Here is a 20,558-nt window from a genome sequence, read left to right on the forward strand (position 1 = left end):
TAAAATGGCGGGGAGGGACCTTCCGGCCCACCCAGGCAGGAAGCCGTCAGGGGGAGGGAGGGGCAAAGGAACCTCCCCTTTTCGAGCGAGGAAGAAGGCGGAAGTCCACCATCTTGAGAGTACCTCCCCTTTTTGAGCGAGGAAGAAGGCGGAAGTTCGCCATCTTCACCGGCGCTCGGCACTGCAAGATTACACTGTTTAGGGGGATAATTTTCGAGCGCGTTATTAAGGTGCTCAACAAGCGACTCAGAGTCGGAATCGGAGTTGGTATCAGGGTTCCGATCAGGGTCCCTGTTAAAGTCGCCGTCCTGAGAATCACGGCAGCGGCGGTGGCTTGGCCGGGGGGAGTTGATGGTAGGGGCACCATGAAGGCAGGAGCGGATGGTAAAAAGCGCCGGTAATAAGCCAGGAGGGAATCTTTTACCCTCCTGCTCCACAGCAGAAGTGACCCTATCTATAAGGTGAGTATAGGTATCCGGGTCCCAGAGCTGACACATGGTAAGCCACGGATTAAAGGGGAGAAGAAGGTCCCAATATACTTGAAGCTGTTTCAAAGAGATCTTACACCGGTGAGTGTCTAGGAGACCGGCGAGGGCCCGAGCTTGCGGGGCTTGCTTAGCAGAAAGGATGTTACCCATTGCTAATGGCCTTTTGGAGCCAATAAGAAAAGGGACCCTTACCTTGAGAGCGTGGCGATGGGAGCCGAGGTGCGCGGTGAGACGAGGGGTCGGAGCCTATGGGACTCTGACGGTGGTCGCGGGCCAAAAGAAGGCCCCGACGAGGGGAAGGCGGAACGACGAGCAGTGGAGCAAGGCAAAGGGGAGCAAGCACGGAGGGGAGGAGGCAGAGGTGAAGGCAGGGATGGAGGTGCTCAGGCACGCGCTCCTGATAGTTTTATTGGTGCCTCTTAATCATAGCGGGTCGGTATAAGCCCCCGACATGGAAGGAGAAAGCCATTCAGCGATTCTCCCAGACCGCTGTGGATCGTACGAGGTCACCAAGGTTCAGGAGCAGCAATGCAGAGCGAAAAGATAGGGGTGAGAAGAGAGGAGGGCGTAGGGCTGTGGTAGGGTTACTTCAGACGTGCAATCATGCGCTCCCGAAAAATCCAAGGCTCCTCTTAATCATAGCGGGTCGGTATAAGCCCCCGACATGGAAGGAGAAAGCCATTCAGCGATTCTCCCAGACCGCCGTGGATCATATGAGGTAGCCAAGGCTCAGGTAGCAGCAATGTTGCACTAGAGAAGCCCCACGGTGAGAAGAGAGGAGGGGGGGGCTGCCAGGTTATGGAGTGAGGCTGTGGTGGGGTTGCTTTGCCCCACGTTGGGCGCCAGCTGTGGTGGCTTGCTCGGTCGGTAAAGGTGGGGTCTGGTTGCGGACGAGGGGTCGGTCCAGCTTGGGACGAGGGGTCGGTCCCGCTTGGGACGAGGATTTGGTCCGGCAGCAGACAAGGGGTTGGTCTCACAGGGGTTGCGCAGTTTGGCTGACTGGGTCGCCCGGCGAAGCCGGCGATGAGGGGTCGCCTGGAGAAGCAGGCGACGAACTGCGGACAAGGGAGGCCAGGCCCTTGTCGGGGGCTCTCAGGACCAGAGGGCGCACGGCAGAAGAACTACCGCGGAGACAAGGTAAACACACAAGTCCAACTTTATTGAGGGAGAGGCAACAGTTTTATAGGGGCTGGGGAAGGCTGATTGGTCGAAGCCATGCCCTGTTCTGATTGGTTGCCGGAGAAAGGTCAGTGGGAGGTACTGGACGGGGTTAGGGGTGTTGATTAGGGATTGTCTGTTGCTGTTGCTGGGGGAAGTGGCAGGGTTTAGTGATTGGTGGCTGCTGTTGCTGGGGTAGAGGGCAGACTTGAGTTTCCTGCCCATGCCTGGCTGTTGCTGTTGTCGGGGGGGGGGGGGGGAGGCAGACTGGAATTTTCCGCCCTGCGCCTGTGCAGGGAGCAAGAAGAAGAAGGGTGTTGCCTCATAAGGCATCGTGTGGCGCTATCCGGGAGGAGGGCGGCCGCGGAAGCATGGCTGCCGAGAAGGGGAGACCCGAAGGCACTCTGCGCCCATGCCAAGCTTCCTTCAGGGGTGGCGGTGGGCCCGACCAACCACCCTATTATGGGGGCAGCGGAATTAGGCCTGCCGCGGCCACTCCCCCGCCAGGCCAGCAAACCACACTTCAGCCCGAGGGGTGACCGCAATCGCCAAAAGGTGGAATCAACCCAAATGTCCATCAACAGACGAGTGGATCAATAAAATGTGGTATATACACACAATGGAATACTACTCGGCTGTAAGAACAAATACACTACAAACACACGTGATAACATGGATGAATATTGAGAACCTTATGTTGAGTGAAGCAACCCAGGCATTGAAGGACAAATACTACATGACCTCAATGATATGAAATAAGCAAGCTGTCTCAGAGAGCTAGACACTGAACGATAGGCTTACAAGAAATTGGGGTGGAAGAAGGATGTGAGCCGACATCTGCAGGGGTGGAATTTATGATGAGTGGGCGGTAAGTATAAACACAAAGAAGAGATAAAATGGGGGCAAGGGGTTGCCTTTGGGTGGGGCTTTGCAGTTTTGAGGGGGGCTAGGGATGGGCGGATGGGTAATAGTGCCCAAAAAGTGGGGGAGGGAGGGGTAGCATATGAACATAGGAGAGCGTCAGGTGTTGGTTGAGAGTAAAATGTTGAGAAAATCGTATCAAAATATAATTAAGAGGGTTACCTGTTTAGGATGCTCGGAAGGGATGGTCTGATGCGGGACGGGCTCCTGGGGAATGTCTGAATGCTCATTGTGCCAGAGTGGGTGGTACCATTGGGTAGAGACCCAAGTAGTGAGAGTGGGGGTGGACCCACATCCTGGGGAGGACGAATGCCATCAAATAGAGGGAACTGTAACTCTCGAGAGAAAGGGTGGCTCCCAGGGCATTGGGGCAGTTGAGCAAGTTAGGCCCTGAACACTGTTGCAAAGTATCTCTGGACGTGGCTCCTCAGGAAACGGAGGTTGGCTGTCACTGTGGGCACCAAGGGGATGGGAAAATGGATGTTAAATGTGTGGAACCAAGGTAAAAGTGGGGTAAGAGAGGAGTTTTGCGAGAGTACACAAGGATGGATATAAAACATGTAATATTACACATAAACATATAGGGGACGACAGACTGATAATGTAAACCATAATGTAAAACATAGGTTAACTAACAATTTAGAAAACTGTATATCCTAAAGTATGCACCACAACGTAAGCACAGATGTCACCTTGTTTGAAAGCTATTGTCTCAGACTCTGTACATCACTTTAAGTAAATATGATGTGAATAGGTTGTAAGAGTATCGCTGTGGAAGGGAAAAGGTTTTGTGGTGGATGTGTGGGAGTGCTGTATATTGTATTTATGAATTGCTGTTTTCTAGGGCTCTTGTGAAGAGAAATTCAATAATTAGGGAAAAAAAAAAAGAAAAAGATGTAGAATTTTTCCAAGTCAACACGTATTCTATATCTAACCTTTAAACCCATCGCTATATGCCATTTTGCTAGTAAGGGATCCTGACATTATATTGGGCTTCAATTTTCAGGAAGTTCTGGATCACAGAGTGGTTCAACAATGGCAGCGGAGGAATACTGGTATAGGATACTATTGACAGGAGATATATGGCTGACAGGGAGCTATACAGGGCATATGTCCAGGGTGCATGGTAATGTTTGGATATACTCATAGTGGCAACAATTAAAAACTATAGCTGGGAGGGTACTGGGTTCCTGGCCAGGGGTGCTCTGTCGTGGTTCCTAGGGGAGCAGCGGCAGTCCCCCAGGTGCAGCGGCAAGGACCGGGAAGAAATGAGGGTCCAACAGGGAGCCCCTGATACTAATGACTATGCTTGTGAGCCTATATGCCTGAAATAAGAACAAGGCCTAGAGCAGCACTGTGCCTGGGAATTTCCTCCTGACAGCCTTCATGTTACTCAAATGTGGCCAGTCTCGAAGCCAAACTCAGCATGTAAATGCACTGCCTTCCCCCCAGCATGGGACATGACCCCGGGGATAAGCCTCCCTGGCACCGAGGGATCACTATCAACTACCAACTGATGATGCAACTGGAAAATGACCTTGAACTGAAGGTTCGATGCGGATCAGCAGAATATCCCTGTCTACATATAATAACATGACTTTAAAATGCTGTTTGACCTAATGTAAGGGGGAAAAGGAACGGAGAAATGAGTTTATATGGCTATGAGTCTCTAAAAAAGAGTCTGGAGGCTGTCAGAAGGATTGCCCTTATGCAGAACTGAGCAGAGTCTAAGAGACAGATAAAGTAGATACAATCCCCAGGTATTGGTTCCTTGGAGGGCTAAAGAGACCCACGGGTTCTATGGTCATGGCAGAAGGGGTTCACTGCCATGTCAGATGGCCCTTCTTTGGAGCTGGTGTTTCTGCGTGATGAAACTGGACTCAGATGGGATCTCTTTTCATAAGACTTTCATGCTACTTTACTGGAATTGTAGTTGGTGTTGGGGTTTAAGATATAATTAGGGGATTTGAATATCTGGAGTGACAATATGATAGCCAGGCCCTGAGCCTCAACAGACTCCAGCTCCTACAATCGGATTTATTGGACTCACCTCACTCTAACTAAGATGGAGATGAAGAAGGACAACCACCACACCATGGAGCCTAGAGAGCCTACAACTGAAAGCAGGAGGATTGCATCCAGTATCCATGTGGAATCTGAGCCTCCTCTTGACATAGAGGTGCAACGGACACAACCAATCCAAGGTCCACAGAGAAAAGGTGGTACTGGAGTGGGAAAAGTGGACATGGTGGCTGATGGATATGGGGAATGGCAGGAAGAGATGAGATGTGGAGGTGCCTTTGGGACTTGTAGTTGCCCTGGACGGTGCTTCAGGGGCAATCACCGGACATTGTAAATCCACCCAGGGCCCACTGGATGGAATGGGGGAGAGTACGGGCCATGATGTGGACCATTTACCATGAGGTACAGAGATGCCCAGAGATGTACTTACCAAATGCAATGAATGTGTCATGATGATGGGAGTGAATGTTGCTGGGGCAGGGGAAGTGGTGGGGTGGGGGTGGTGGGGTTGAATGGGACCTCATATTTTCTTTTAATGTAATATTTTTACAAAATCAATAAAAAAAAAGAAAAAAAAAGGTGCCTACCCATTTTTTAAATGGGTTGTTTGTCATTTTATTTTTCAATTGTAGGATTTCTTTATACATCCTGGATATTAGACCCTTATTGGATAACTGGTTCCCAAATATTTTCTTCCATTGAGTAGTCTGCTGTTTCACTTTCTTGACAAACTCCTTTGAAGCACAAACTTTTTAAAATTTGAGGATGTCCCATTTATCTATTTATTCTTATGTTGCTCACACTGTGTGTAAAGTATATGAAACCATTGCCTAACATAAGATCATGTAGATGCTTCCCTGTATTATCTTCTAGGAGCTTTATGGTTCTGGCTCTTATATTTATGTCTTTGATCCATCTTGAGTTACTTTTTGTATAGGGAATGAAATAGGGATCCTCTTCCATTCTTTTGGATTTAGGTATCCAGTTCCCAGCATGATTTGTTGAAGAGACTCTTCTGTCCTAGTTGGGTGACCAGCCTTGTTAAATATCTGTTGGCCATAAATGTGAGAGTCTATTTCTGAACAGTTCAGTTCCATTGGTCAATATGTATATCCTTGTGCCAATAACATGCCATTTTGACATCTTTAGCTTTGTAGTATTCTTTAAGGTCAGGTATCATGAGTCCTCCAAATATGTTTTTATTTTTTGAGATGTTTTTGTCTAATCAAGGCCCCTTAACATTCCAAATAAATGTGGTAATTCTCTGTTCAAATTCTGCAAAGTAAGCTCTTGGAATTTTGATTGGGATTGCATTGAATCTGTAAATCAATTTGTGTAGAATTGACATCCTAATGATATTTAGTCTTCCAATGCATGAACATGGAATATCCTTCCATTTATTTAGGTTGTCTTTAATTTCTTTTAGCAATGTTGTGTAGTTTTCTTTGTACAAGTTCTTTCCATCTTTAGTTGGGTTTATTCCTAGATGTTTGATTCTTTTAGTTGCTACTGTATATGGATTTTTTTCTTGATTTCCTTCTCAGATTGCTCATTTAGTGTAAAAAATGCTACTGTTTATTGTGTCAGTAGAGTTGCGTTGAACTTATATTGTGCCACTTTTCTGAATGCATTTATCAGTTCTAGTAGCTTTGTTTAGAATTTTTCAGGACTTTCTACATAATCGGATCATGTCATCAACAAATAGTGAGTTTTACTTCTTCCTTTCCAATTTGTATGTCTTTTGTGTCTTTTTCTTGCCTAAGTGCTCTAGCTAGAAATTGTAACATAATATTGAATAAGAGTGTTGACAGTGGGTGTTCTTGTCTTGTTCCAGAGCTTAGAGGTAAAACCTTTAGCTTTCATCATTGAGTATGATGCTAGCTGTGGGTTTTTCATATATGTCTGTTTTCATGTTGAGGAAGTCTCCTTCTATTCCTATCCTTTGAAATACTTTTTATAAAGAAAGGATGTTGAATTTTGTTGAATTCCTTTTCTAAGAGATGAATCATGTAATTTTTCTGTTTTGATTTGTTAATATGGTATATTACATTCACTGATTTTCTTATGTTGAACCATCTTGCATACCTGAGATAAAATCCACGGGATCATGGTGTATAATTCATTTGATGTGGTGTTGTTGGTTTCTGTTTGCTAGTATTTCATTGAGGATTTTTGCATCTAAGTTCATTAGAGATATTGGTTTGTTATTTTCTTTTCTTGTAGCATATGTAAGTGACTTAGGTATTAACATGATGTTGGAATCATATAATGAGTTAGGTAATGTTCCCTCTGCTTCAATTGTGTGTATGAGTTTGAACAGGACTGGTGTTAGTTCTTTTTGGAATAACTGGTAGAATTCACCTGTGATGTCATTTGGTCCTGGACTTTGCTTGTTTGGGATGTTTTTGATGACTAATTTAATCTCATTACTTATGATTGGTCTGTTGAGGTTTTCTGTTTTTTCTTTTGTCAGTGTAGGTTGTACATGTGTTTCTATAAATTCATCCATTTCATCTAAATTGTTCAACTTGTTGGCATACCATTTTTCATTATATCCTTTCATGACACCCTTTATGTGGTCAGTGGTGATGTCCCATCTCTCATTTCTAATTTATTTATTTGAATGTTCTCTGTTTTTATTAGTCTGGCTAAGGGTTTATCAATTTTAATAATCTTAAAGAAACCCAGCTTTTGGTTTTGTTAATTCTTTCTATTGTTTATTTTATTCTCAATTTCATTTACTTCTGCTCTAATCTTTGTTATTTCTTTCTTTCACTTACTTTGGGATTAGTTTGCTGTTCTTTTTCTAGTTTCTCCAGATGTCCATGTAGGCCTTTGATTTTAGGTCTTTCTTCTATTTTAATGTAGCATTTACAACTCTTAGTTTCCCTCTCAACACTTCTTTTACTTCATCCCATAAGTTTGTTTTTTTCATTTTTCAAAAAATTTATTGAAGCATATCACTAATACATAAACATATATAAACAATAAGTGTATAATAATAGTTGTGAACTTACAAAACAAACATATGTAACATCATACAGGGCTCTCATACCTCACCCTGCCAACACTACCTTGCATTGTTGTGAAACATTTTTAACTAGTGATTATAGAACACCCTCAAAATATTACTACCAACGAAAGTATCTTACATTTGGTGTATTTTTCCCCCAGCCCACTCTATTATTATTATTATTTTTATATCTTTATACATGAACATACATAAAACAATAAGGTATTGAAAAGTTGTAAACTTACAAAGCAAACATTCATAAGGTCATACAGGGGTCCCATACATCAACCTCCACCAACATTTTGCATTATTGTGATATTTGTTACAAAATTATGAAAGAATATTGTTCAAATCTTACTACTAACTATAGTCCTTATATTACATTTGGTGTATTTTTCTCCCAACCTAAGCTATTATAATTTTTTAAATATAATTTTATGACAGAAGCTGTAAATTTACAGAACGATCATGTACCTGTGCAGAATTCCCATACCATACCCCTTTAACAACACACCACACTGTGGTGGAACATTTTACAGATTATGAGATAATATCATCAGGTTATTACCAGGTCTATAGCATACATTTGGCACACTTTTTCCATACTTCTCCATTATCAACACAGTACATCTTTGGCATAGATGCACGAATATTGCATTATTACTGTTAACCACAGTTCATAGGTCACTCCAGTTGTATTTTCCAATGCTTTTTCACTTTCCCACCACCATGCAATAGTGATGTACATCTGCTTTAGCTCACAAAGGACATTTTCACATCTGTGACATCAACCACAATGATCACCCACCTCTGGTTTTTCTGTGTTATTTAGTCCCTTGATTATTCTCTAGCTTTCTGCCAATTGGCATTTATGTTCCCAGACTACCTTTTTCAGCCTGACCATTTATAAACCAGCTATACTCAGTATAATGTGTTATCATCAACTTCATACATTTCCACTCTTTTACAGTAAAGTTAATTAAAGTTCTACATACATTAAATATCAGTAGTCCATCTGAGTCCTCCTCTTACCTCCTTTAAGAATCTACCACCTACCACCAGGTCTTAAAGATATTTTCCTATATTTTCTTCTAGAAGCTTTTTGTTTCTTTTATATTTAGGTTTTAGTTCCCTTTTAAGTTAATTTTTGTGTAAGGTGTGAGATAGGGGTCCTCTATCCTTTTGGCTATGGATATCCAGTTTTTCACCACCATTTCTTGGCCTATTCTAGCCAAGCTGGGTGGGTTCGACAGGCTTGTCAAAAATCACTTGACCCTATGGTCAACATGAATTCAGTTCCATTAGTCTACATGTCTGTCTTTATGCCAATACCATGCTGTTTTTTATCACTGTAGCTAGGTAATATGATTTAAAGTCCATAAGTGAGAGTCCTCCAAATTCGCTTTTTCTTTTTAAGATGTTTCTGGTTATTCAGGACCTCTTCCAAATAAATTTGATAATCACGCTTACCATTTATCTAAAAGTGCTGGTGGAATTTTTGTTGGTATTGCATTAAATCTGTATATGAATTTTAGTAGAATTGACATCTTAATGATATTTAGTCTTCCAATCCATGAGCATGGAATGTTCTTCCAATTATTTAAATATTTTTAAACAATGAATTTTAGTTTTCTGAATACAAGTGCTTTGTATCATTGGTTAAGTTTATTACTAAATATTTGGGTTTTATCTATCATATTTTATTTTCACCATTCTTTTGATACTTTTAGTTACTTTTACTGATACAATCTTCATTTCTAGACTCTTACAAGCCTCTCTTTCCTGTCTTTTTAAAAAAATATTTATTTACTTCTCTCCCCTCCCCCCCCCCCAGTTGTCTGCTTTCTGTGTCCATTTGCTGTGTGTTCTTCTGTGACCACTTCTATCCTTATCAGCGGCACCGGGAATCTGTGTTTCTTTTTGTTGTGTCATCTTGTGTCAGCTCTCCGTGTGTGTGGTGCCATTCTTGGACCGGCTGCACTTTCTTTCGCGCTGGGTGGCTCTCCTTACAGTGTATACTCCCGGCGCGTGGGGCTCCCCTACGTGGGGGACACCCCTGCATGGCATGGCACTCCTTGCATGCATCAACACTGCGCATGGGCCAGCTTCACATGGGTCAAGGAGGCCTGGGGTTTTAACTGCGGACCTCCCATGTGGTAGGCGGATGCCCTATCCATTGGGCCAAGGCCGCTTCTTTCCTGTCTTTTCTTTGAGGGCTCCAGCACACCTTTTAGTATTTCCTGAAAATCTGGTCTCGGTTAGAAATTCTCTTGGTTTCTGTTTATCTGTGAATATTCTAATCTTGCCTTCATTTCTGAAAAACTATCTTGCTGAATATGCTTCTTGGCTGGAAGTTTTTCTCTTGCAGTATCTTAAATATATCATACCACTGCCTGCTTGCCTCCATGGTTTCTGATGAGAAATAGGCCTTTAATCCTATTGAGTATCCCTTATATGTTATGCATTGCTTTTCTCATGCTGCTCTCAGAATTCTCTTTGTCTTTGGCATTTCAGATTCTGATTAGTATGTGTCTCAAGGTTGGTCTATTTGGATTTATTAGGATGTGCTTTATTACATTGTGCTTCTTGAACACAGAGATCTTAGTCCTTCAGTAGGGTTGTGAAATTTTCTACCATTATTTCTTCAAATATTCCTCTGCCCATTTTCCCTTCTTCTGGGACACTTTCATGACATGCATGTTTACATGCCTCTTGCTGTTATTTAGTTCTCTGAGACCTTGTTCAATTTTTTTCCATTCTTTTTTTCATCTGTTCTTTTGTAGGTTCACTTTCAGAGGCCATTTCTTTGAGCTCACCAATCCTTTCTTCTGCCTCCTCAAATCTCCTATTATATGATTCCAGTGTATTTTAAAGTTCATTTATTTCATTTCATTCCCATAAGATCTGCTATTTTTGTATGCATGCTTTCAAGTTCTTCTTTGTGCTCATCCAATGTCTTTTTAATATACTTAGTCTCATTAGCTGTCTCATTGAATTTATTAAGGAGATTTGTTTGAACATCTATGATTAATTGTCTCAACTCCTTTAAGTCATCTCCAAGCTTATATTGTTCCTTTAACTGGGCCACATCTTCCTCTTTCTTGTGGACTATAATTTTTTGGGATCTCGCTTACTATTAATACATGTATTTTTTCTGGGTGCTGTTTCTCTCTTTAGGTTAGGGCTTCCTTGCCCTTTCTCCCTTGCTAGTTGTGTAGTAGGAGCCAAGGATGTAGTTGGTGCTGTAACCTGTGGAGGCTTAGGCTGCCCTCATTGCCCCAGGAACTGATGAAGCTTCTTCCAACTTTCTCCTTTGCTTTGGGCAGGAACAGAGCCACAGTCATGAGTAATAATCCAAGTTGTGTAGGCCTAGACTGTAGTTGCCCAGAGAGACTGATGAAGCTTCAAACTCCCTTCTCCTATGCCTGGGGCAGGGATGTTGCTGCAGGTGTGGGCAGGAATCTATGCCATGCAGTTTCACAGTTGCCCTGGGTAGACTTTTGAGTATTCAATGTGTGCCAGCCAAATGTACCTGCAGTTACCCGGAGAGGCTGGTGCAGGATCTTTTCAGCTTCTTCCCTGCCAGAGGTGGGGCTTAAGCCTAGGCTAGTGCTGCAGGCTGATCTGGGTGAAAGAAACTGATCCCTACTGTCGCTGTGATTTTCAGTCTGCCCTGCTTCCCCTCCTGCCAGAGGTGGGGTTAAAATGGCAGTTACTGACCTCTTTCTGACTTGGACAGGTTCCGACTTTACTGTTCTTAGGATTATACTTTAGCCCACTGAATTTACTAATCAGTAGCTGAAGTTTGTGCCCAATTGTCTCTTCCTCCCCAAACTCTATGAGTTTTTAAAAATAAATTTCTTGTAGACAGTATTTAGTTTTATCCTGATTTTTAATACAGTTTGAAAATCTCTAATTTTTAATTTTACTTTATTAGTCCAGTCTAATTAAGTAATATATTTCTATATAAGCTAACCATTTTACTATTTGTTTTTATCATTTTTGTTTCTCTTTTTCTTTTTTTCCTGCCTTCTTTTGGAATAATTAAATACTTTTAGTATCCCATTTTATCTTTTCTATTGGCCTACTAATTATATTTCTTTGTATGATTTTTTTTTGCTACATAATATTTTTGTATACTTGTTTGCTATTAAGATTACAATATATATGTTTAACTCATCACAGTCTACCTTCAAATAATTGCATACCATTCTCACATAAGTCAAGAACTGTACAATAATATACTTACATTTTTCCTTTCTCATCCCTCATGTTAAAGTTATTGTATATTTTCTTTCTCCACAGATTATAAACTCATGCTTATTAACAGAGTTATTGTTTTTTGAGCTTCCAGATTCTATCTTAAATAATTTTCCTTCAGTAAGACATCTTAAATTTTTCTTTAGTCCAGATCTGCTGGCAGTGGATTCCTTTGACTTTTATTTTTGTCCAAAAATATCTTTATTTCACCTTTAGTTTTGAAGGACAGTTTCAGTGATATAAAATTCTAGGCTCACAGTTTTTTTTCTTTTAGTACTTTAAAAATATTGTTTCATTGTGTTATGGCTTGCATTGTTTCTGAAATGAAGTTGGCTTTAATTATTTTCTTTGTCCCCTAAAATTAATATGTCTTGTTTCTCTGGAACATTTTTTTAACAGAGCAGTTTTATTGACACATAATAATAAAGCATAAATCCATCCAAAGTGTACAATCAGTGACATTCGGTAAACTCATATAGCTGTGCATTCATCATTCCAGTTATTCCTAAGGCATCTTCATTATTCCAGCAACAATAACAACAATACTAAAAGACAAAACCAGCTGACCAAACAAAAAAACTCATCACCTCTCAATCTCTGTATGCTTCCCCTGCCATACACAGCTTCTATTCTGTTTTCTTTTTTCCAATTTATTTGTATTTATATTTTGTAAAAACAGTCTTATATAGGCAGTATCTCCTTATATAGGTAGTATTTTCCATAAGGTTTCACTATGTTTTCAGTTCCAAATTACATTTTTTAGTTTTCATCTAGTAACATACATAACCTTAGATTTTCCCTTTCAACCACTGTCATACCCATATAATAGTTCTGCTAGTCACAAACAACATGATGTGCTCTCATCTCTGGAACATTTAAAATTTTTTCTTCATTATTTTCAGCAATATCATTATGATGTGCTTTGGGTAGTTCTCTTTAAGTTTATCCTGCTTGTATTTTGTTGCGCTTCTTGGATCTGTAGATTTCTACTTTTCCTCAAATTTGGAAAATATTCAGTAATTATTTGTTCAAACATTTTTGCTGCAATTTCTCATTTCTGTCCTTTGCAGTTCCAATGATGTGTAAGTTAGACTACTTGTTATTATTCCCCTGGTCACTGAAGCTCTGTTCACTTTTTTCTGCCTTTTTTGGCTCTTTGTAAATGTTTGATTGTTATCTATTTCCTTGTCTTCAAATACTTTGTTCTTTTCTTCTGCGGGGTCTGATCTGCTGTTAAAATCACCCAGTGAATTTTTTATTTTAAATATTGTAATATCAATTATTTTTTATTTTCTCACTATATTCATGTTTTCCTATACATCATTAAACATACTTATAGTAGGTGCTTTAAGTCTTGTCTGCTAATTTCATTCTCTTTGTTATTTTGGAATCTGTTTTTATCAACTGAAATTTCCCCTGGTAGTCAGTAACATTTTTCTGATTCTTTTCACATCTTTTCATATCTAATTTTTATTAGATGCCAGAAGGTATGAATATTATGTTATCAATGTGTCTGGATTTTGTTGTCTTCCTTTAAACACAATTGATTTTGGTTCTGACAGGTAGTTTATTACTCATGGTTGAGCTTGATCCTTTTGAGACTTATCACTGAGTTTTGTTAGGGTAGATCTAGAACAGTCCTTATTCTAGGGGTAGTTTGTCCCTACTCCTTACTCTTAAACTGTAGGATTTTCAGGTCTGGTTTAGCTCTACTCCCAAGATGAGTGCCTCAGGGTGTTCAGCGTGCTCCTTTCACTCTGGCTTATCAGGACTGGTTCTCACCCAATGTTGTGGGAGCTCCAGTAGTTGTTTAACTTGGAGAAACTGAGGAGTTTTTCTGTACCCATACTTGTTCTTTGTCAGACCTTGTGGAATGTCATCTTGCATATATGCTGATAATATTCAGCCAAAACTCAGGAGGACCTTTATGCAGACTTATGAAACTCTTTGCAGTCTAAGTTACCAATTCTAGCTGTCTATGCCTAAATTCCAATCTCTAGATTAGCTAGAGAAAATGGTATTTTTTTCTCGGACTTCCCCTGCCTGAACTGCGGTCTAGAAGGTGCCTTAAGCATAAAACTGGGGCAATAGAATTTCCACTTTTTCTTTTTCTTTTTCTTTGGTTTGTGCTTAGTGGGACACACTGTGGATTAAACTGTTGTTCCCAGGAATAGAGTGGTAGAAGACTTTGAATGAGAAAACTTCTAGAATTTTCTGACTTCCCTTTTATGTACTCTAAGTACAAATCAGGACCTGAGTTTATAACTTTGTTAAAAATGTTTCTTAATACCTTTATTAATTGTATTAATGTTTTATAATATTTTCTTTGTTTATGAGGTTGGGGAGGAGTGGATATTTATTCTCATAGGTGTATCCCAAGAAAAACTGGAGGGCTTGAATAAGTGGAAATCCCTTAATCAAATAAGGATAGCTAAATCTCAGATTCTTGACTATCCTGTGCTGTCACCCCAGGTATTTTAATATATTTAGGGCAAAGGCAGTTACATAGACTTTTCATGTCCTAAAATTTAAATGGTGGTATTTCTTATTATGCTATATGAGTTGATTGGTAAAGATTCAGGAAAATCCCCAAGTAAAGTTGTACAATGGTCAGGCAGCCTTGAGTGTGAGAAAAAAATAATTAGGATATTTTTATTCTCCTAAGCTATCTTCTATGTTACAATGAACTATCACAAATGTGGGTTAAAATGGACAGAAAGAAATGTACCAGTACATTTACAGACTAAGGAGAGGAAGCACTATTGTTCCTTTGCAGAGAACAGACATGGATAATTATATCTAATTGGAGGACTGGCAAAATCTTCACAGGTTTATGTGTTCCATAGGAAAGACTGTGTCCATAACCATTACTGTCTATTTGTGCCTTCTCTTATTAAATTTATTCAGGAAAGAAAGTCCTAAGCTTCCCTCTGTAATTAATCTAAATATGTCTTAACCTTTCCTCAGAAGGAATTCTTCCATTAGCCAAATTTAAATAAGTGTGATGATACTTTTAACTCCAAATCTGAAGGCATGTTGAGAATCAAAAGGTTATCACCTTAGCAAGACACTCTGTGACAATGTTCAAAAACTCTCCCATAATGTACTTTTTCTTTACACCACACTTAGTATATCCATACAGTTCATGAATGTAGATATACTATGTATAAACTGAATAAGGAACACTGGAAAAGAGTTTCATAGTTTGTAAAGTATTTTTCACATATTATTATTATTATTATTATTATTAAAGGACTTTGCATACCCATTGCTTAGTTCTACCACTTAGCAGTATGTATCCTTGAGAAATTTCTTAATTTTCCTTGGCCTCAGTTTCTTGATCTTAAAAGGGAATAATGATAGTATCTACTGATAGGATTTCTGAGAGGACTAACTGGTATAAGACCATATAAAGTTCTTTAAAAAATACTTGGCGCATAGTGAAGCCTTCCCACATTTTGTTATTGTTATTTCTTTCTTGCCCAGTCTAGGGCATACAGAAGCTCTGTACTTTGAAACCTCTAGAAACTTGGATGATCTCCCTGCCTCCATGCCAGATATAGAATATTTAGACGTACAATGCTCTCCTCTCTACTGTGCATCCTGTCAAAGCGTACAGGGACATATGGAGGTGCTATTCTCAAAATGCCAGCCGGGACTTCACATTATTGTTTTAATCCTCATATCTCTAGCCTGAGAATGATAGTGTAGAAACCTGTGATACCTACTCTTTTCTCTGCTTAGCACCTTTTTCCATTCCCCTTCCTCTGATACCAGTAACTGAGTTCCAGCTTTCCTCTGGGGAATCCCTGCCAAACTTCATGTGGGTCTAATAAACTCTCATGGTCCTCTGGATACAGGCTCTGCTCAGTTAAAGTAATCACCCTCACCTCCTTTTAGTCTCAGTTAAGAAATTGCGTGTGATTCTACTGGGCTCTATAAGCCCTTCCTGGCAATTTTCTGCTAAAATTAATGAGGGAAAATGCCTTCTTGTCTTTGGGGTCATGTTACTAGGCAGATACACATTTGGAGCTGCTTGTAACATCAAAGTTGTTAGAGTAAAGAGAAAGAGGTCGACACACTGAGAAGAGCAGAGGTTAAAATTAGGAGATAAGACTTCCCAGTCCTTGCCCTTGGAGCTAGCCAAACTGGAAATACTTGAGCTGAGAAATTCCTTTTTCCTTAAACTACTTTAAGATGGGTTTTTGTCTCTTGTAATCTAATGAGTCTTTTCCATTACATATATTTTTGACTCATTTTACAAATGAAAAGCTGAGGTTATATGAGGTTAAATAGCCCTTCTATTTCTGGTGGAAGAGAGAGAACTTGAATAAAATCTATTCTCATTTCAATTAACCTTTATGCCTGTCAGTTACCGTGGTGCTCAAAAAAAGTGTTGTTTTTTTTTTTGTCTTATTTTTTCTTGTTTTGTCGGGGGAGAGTTTGTTTTTTTTCCCCAGAGAGTTTGCTGCTCTGACTACATAAGCTCTGTGCTGCTCTCGCCCTAGCAGATGGATATCTGTATAGCTGTGTGGCTTCCTGGCTTTATTGTGACACTCTTTACTGGCCTTCTCTCAAGACCAGATTCCCACACTCCAGGTCTTCATTTCAGAATGGATTTTCAATAGCACCTTACCCAGAAGACCTGAATCATTTGAAATATAATTCTGAAAGTGAGTTGGCTGGATCCAAGTTAACCAACTCATCTTAAATTGTGCCTCCACCATTACAGAGTCTTTCAAAGGACACTCTGTATTAGACTAGTGAGGGTGGAAGGATGGATTCACTCCCACTTGTTGAAATAGGCATTGGCTGCAGTACATGTCCCCAGACAGCCCCAGGCCATTCTGCAAACTTAAATAGAACACTGCATTTAGAATTCAGGGAAAATACTTCCACATTTTGTGAACAAGAAAAGAAAAGGAACAAGTAATGTAATTCTCAAAGGTTAAGTACAGTAATATGTCCCAATTTGACTTTGCTGGAGAAAGAGCTTCTCTGTAAGTGAATTTTAAGGAAATAGTTTAGTCACAAAAGACTGTTTATAAAAATCTGTTTTGACCATTGCAGATTGAAATTTTTCTAAGGTTGATTTCACATTCCCAGCTTTGCTTTCTGCATCAGAATTCCTTTAATGTAATTTACTACTTCCTTAAAAACTTAAGGTCCTAATTATTGATTGAGCTCTGTGAAGGGACAATCTCTGGACAATTAAGGTATATGGTGCGAATGACGTACAATGGAGAACATTTACAATTCCACTCTGCTTTTTTATAAATTAATTTTTTCTAGATATTTTTAAATTTGGAAGGTTGAGGAAAATCCCTAAAATTAAACTACCCTAAATATATATTAAACTGATAGCATAACCACAAAGAAGAAAAAAAGAAGAGCCCACGTAGCTATTACATATGGAACTCTGAATATATTTCCTTTACAGTCATATAGTCTAAGAACAAAATAAATTCCAAAGAAGTATTAAATTGGTAAGTTTGTTGTGTTACCAAGCATGGGTGCATTATGTGCTATAGCTGAATTTTGTGTGTATTATAGAATAATTCAAATCATTAAATATATTGTTACTCTAGGAAACCAGGGTTCTCACTGTTGAGGAAGGATAATGATATATGGAATGAGAAAAGAAGAATCCTCTCTTTAAATGTATCAGTAGGAATATTTATGTATATATGTATATTGTATGTATGTGTTCTTGCCACTGAAAGAGCCTGGAAGCAATTAGCCCCACTGATGATGAAATAACTAGAACCGAGATCTAAATGAGAGGAACAAGGTCTCCTTATAGAAATTATGGATTCTGCATCTATGGAGGAGAAGTTTAAGCTAAGCCTAAAATATTTTATAATGTCTCAACATAAATAAGTACTGAAATTGTCTGTGTAATATCTTCATTATTTATTGTAAATGCAGATATCTGTTTACTGTTTCTTTCACTGTTACTATAACTTACTTCGTATGGTTGGATTTTTAAAACCAAGTATGCCTATACATTTAAACTGGATATTATTTGATGCACATGTATGTTTTCTGGATGTAATTTGCTTGGTATTTTTTGTCATTTATAACCAACTGGTTATTCTGTAAATTTTATGAATAGCCATAGAATTTTAGAATTAGGAAGGATTTTAGGGAGTGATTTACCATTCAGTCATCCCACAAATATTTAAGGATTTTACATCAGGCACTGTCCCAGTCAGGGCTGTGGTATAGGTAGTAAAGGTTGTACACTGTACCTCTCCAGGGGAACCATTCAAATAATGGTCTATGCAAAGAGCACTAGCTATGGTTTGTAGAGAACAAACTGCAGGACATTTGTTTACAATGCCCTAGTTCTGGGGATGAAATAGTGAAGAAGACCTAACAGTCCCAGACTTCTGAAACTTCTCAGTCTAGAGAAGAAAATATACACATGAATGGGCAAAATATACAGCAGTAATAACAGCAACATGACAGGTTACTCTCAGAGAAAATAAACTACGTCTATAGTGAGACCTGAATGAAAAGACAGTTCGGTGAAAGGGAAAGGAAGGGAAGAGAGAGAAAAAGAGTTCAGGCAGAAGATAACTGCAAGTTCTTCATGGTGAAGAGAAAGGGTAGAATGGAAATAGTCCAGTGGTAGGAACACAGACAAGCTAAGAAAAGGTGGAGGCCTGGAGAGGTTAAGTGGCTTGCCCAGGTCACTTACTGTACATTCTCTTCTGAGTCATTAATGAACACATTAAATTACAACAGATTTATTGAACACAAGTACAATTATTCACTCTAGGAGATGCTCTATCAGCAATAATACTACCGTGTAATCTTGGATAAATCCTTACCCTGACTAAAGCTTGTCAGATTTCAGAGGACAGCAACTAAGTTCTCCTCCTCTTTGCATACCCCACAGAACCTATTTATTGCCTTGCACACAGTTCATCCTCAGAGATTTTTTTGGGTCTCCACCAATGTAAATAATTCTTTTGATGTAAAAGAACTTGTTATAGGAAGGAAGATGTTTGACATGAGGGCATCTTCACATCCAAAAGCTAAGAGCCAGACCAAACAAAATACCTGGGAGCAAAAGCACATCAACTTCTTTGATGGCATCCATTTTACTAGTTCCTCTGCTCCTTGTATTTTTGCTATGGGCAGTACCAGACTTCTTACAAGTTAACTGCAAGTTAATAAAAATTGAACTGGCAAATCACACAAGTCAGTCTTAAAAAGTCTTTAAAAAAGTCATGATACATTATGTTCCCATTTATAACAATGTTTATATGATATTGCATTCATATAATCAAGTTATCTTATAATTTTATTTTTCAAAATCAAATATATTTCACATTATCATTGCTGTCAGAATACCAGGGTAATTGGTTGCTAATGAATGATCATATTTGCTTTCTTCTTTTATTAGGTTCATGAAATTTTCAGCAATTAAAGTTAGCCCTGAGGGAAGTTCATGAATGTCTAATACGGGACTGTGGTAAGTCCTCAGTCCTCCGCCATTTTTGCTTGGCAGTATATACTTAGTTTCTTTGTCTGGGTTGGCCAAAAGCAGAATTTGTAATTTTCATCTGTGTTATGATTTCTTGGTATGGTTCTATCAATATATTTTATATTATTTCTCTCAGTCATAAATACAATCATTGATCCATTTTTTCCTAATTTGTCATTGTGATTATATAAATAATGAAATGTTGTACAAATAATAATTTTCTTTTGCTTCTCAAAAGTATACCTCTTGTTCCTTAGTTTAATTCCAAAAAGGCTTTTAATAATTTTCTTTAGCTTCTCAATGGTATACCTCTGTTTCTTAGCTTAATTCCAAAAAGGCTTTTAAAATAATGAACATTTTTGACTTGTTTCTTATGCATAAGAAGTTCATTAATTTACTGTTCAGCATGATATTGATGGTTAGACAAAGATGTTCTGTTTCATATTATTTTTTCTTTACTTTTAAAGAAATTTTAGATTACATAAAAATTACATAGAAAATATAGGGGATTCCTATATACCCCATCTCTGCACACGTATTTTCCGCCATTAACATCTTTCATTAGTGTGCTACATTTGTTACAACTGAGGACCAAATATTGAAGCATTAGCAGTAAGTGTGGTGTATAGTTTACATTATGGTTTACACTTTGCACCTGTTTCATATGGAGCCAACTTTTTTATTCATAGTTTAAAAATATTTTCTTTATCTGGAGTTATATGTTGAATTATTTCAAATTACTTTGGACATTTATTTATAATCATGGTTTTCCTTCTTTGATGTTTTTGATTGATGAGGTAAATAATTTATTGATTCATTCATTCATTTATTGAAATAGTCATTACAATTCCATTTATTCCCAGGCATTATGCTTGTCACTGAACATACAGTGATAAGAAAACCTTAAAAGTCCCAGTTCCTGCCCTCTTGGGTTTGTAGTCTAGTGGACTTAGTATGATAAATTATAATAGATATCCTGCTATTAAACTCCTGTCATTAAAAGAATAAAACCTCATTGCTCTTAGTATTTTATTCTTTCAATGTACAGATGAATTAGTTTTTCTGTCTTATTGAGAATTTCTGTATTTTTATTCACAAGTGGGGTTCATCAGTGACTTAAAATTTTTGTTTTATTTTATTTTTGTTAAACTAAGTTTGTCAGATTCTCATAACAGTAATACTTGCTTTATAATTTTTCTAT

General features: G+C 38.8%; 1 protein-coding gene across 1 annotated transcript in view; it reads left to right on the forward strand.

Moving 5' to 3' along the window:
* KCNN2 (potassium calcium-activated channel subfamily N member 2) overlaps positions 1-20,558 on the forward strand; it is a 523,285-nt gene that overhangs the window by 53,556 nt on the left and 449,171 nt on the right. Inside the window, exon 3 of the mRNA XM_058277220.1 lies at positions 19,277-19,345. The gene's annotated coding sequence lies outside the window, so the exon portion shown is untranslated. The remainder of the gene's footprint in view (positions 1-19,276; positions 19,346-20,558) is intronic.

The sequence above is a fragment of the Dasypus novemcinctus genome, chromosome 2 (genome assembly GCF_030445035.2).
Source record: "Dasypus novemcinctus isolate mDasNov1 chromosome 2, mDasNov1.1.hap2, whole genome shotgun sequence".
Classification (NCBI taxonomy): Eukaryota; Metazoa; Chordata; class Mammalia; order Cingulata; family Dasypodidae; genus Dasypus; species Dasypus novemcinctus.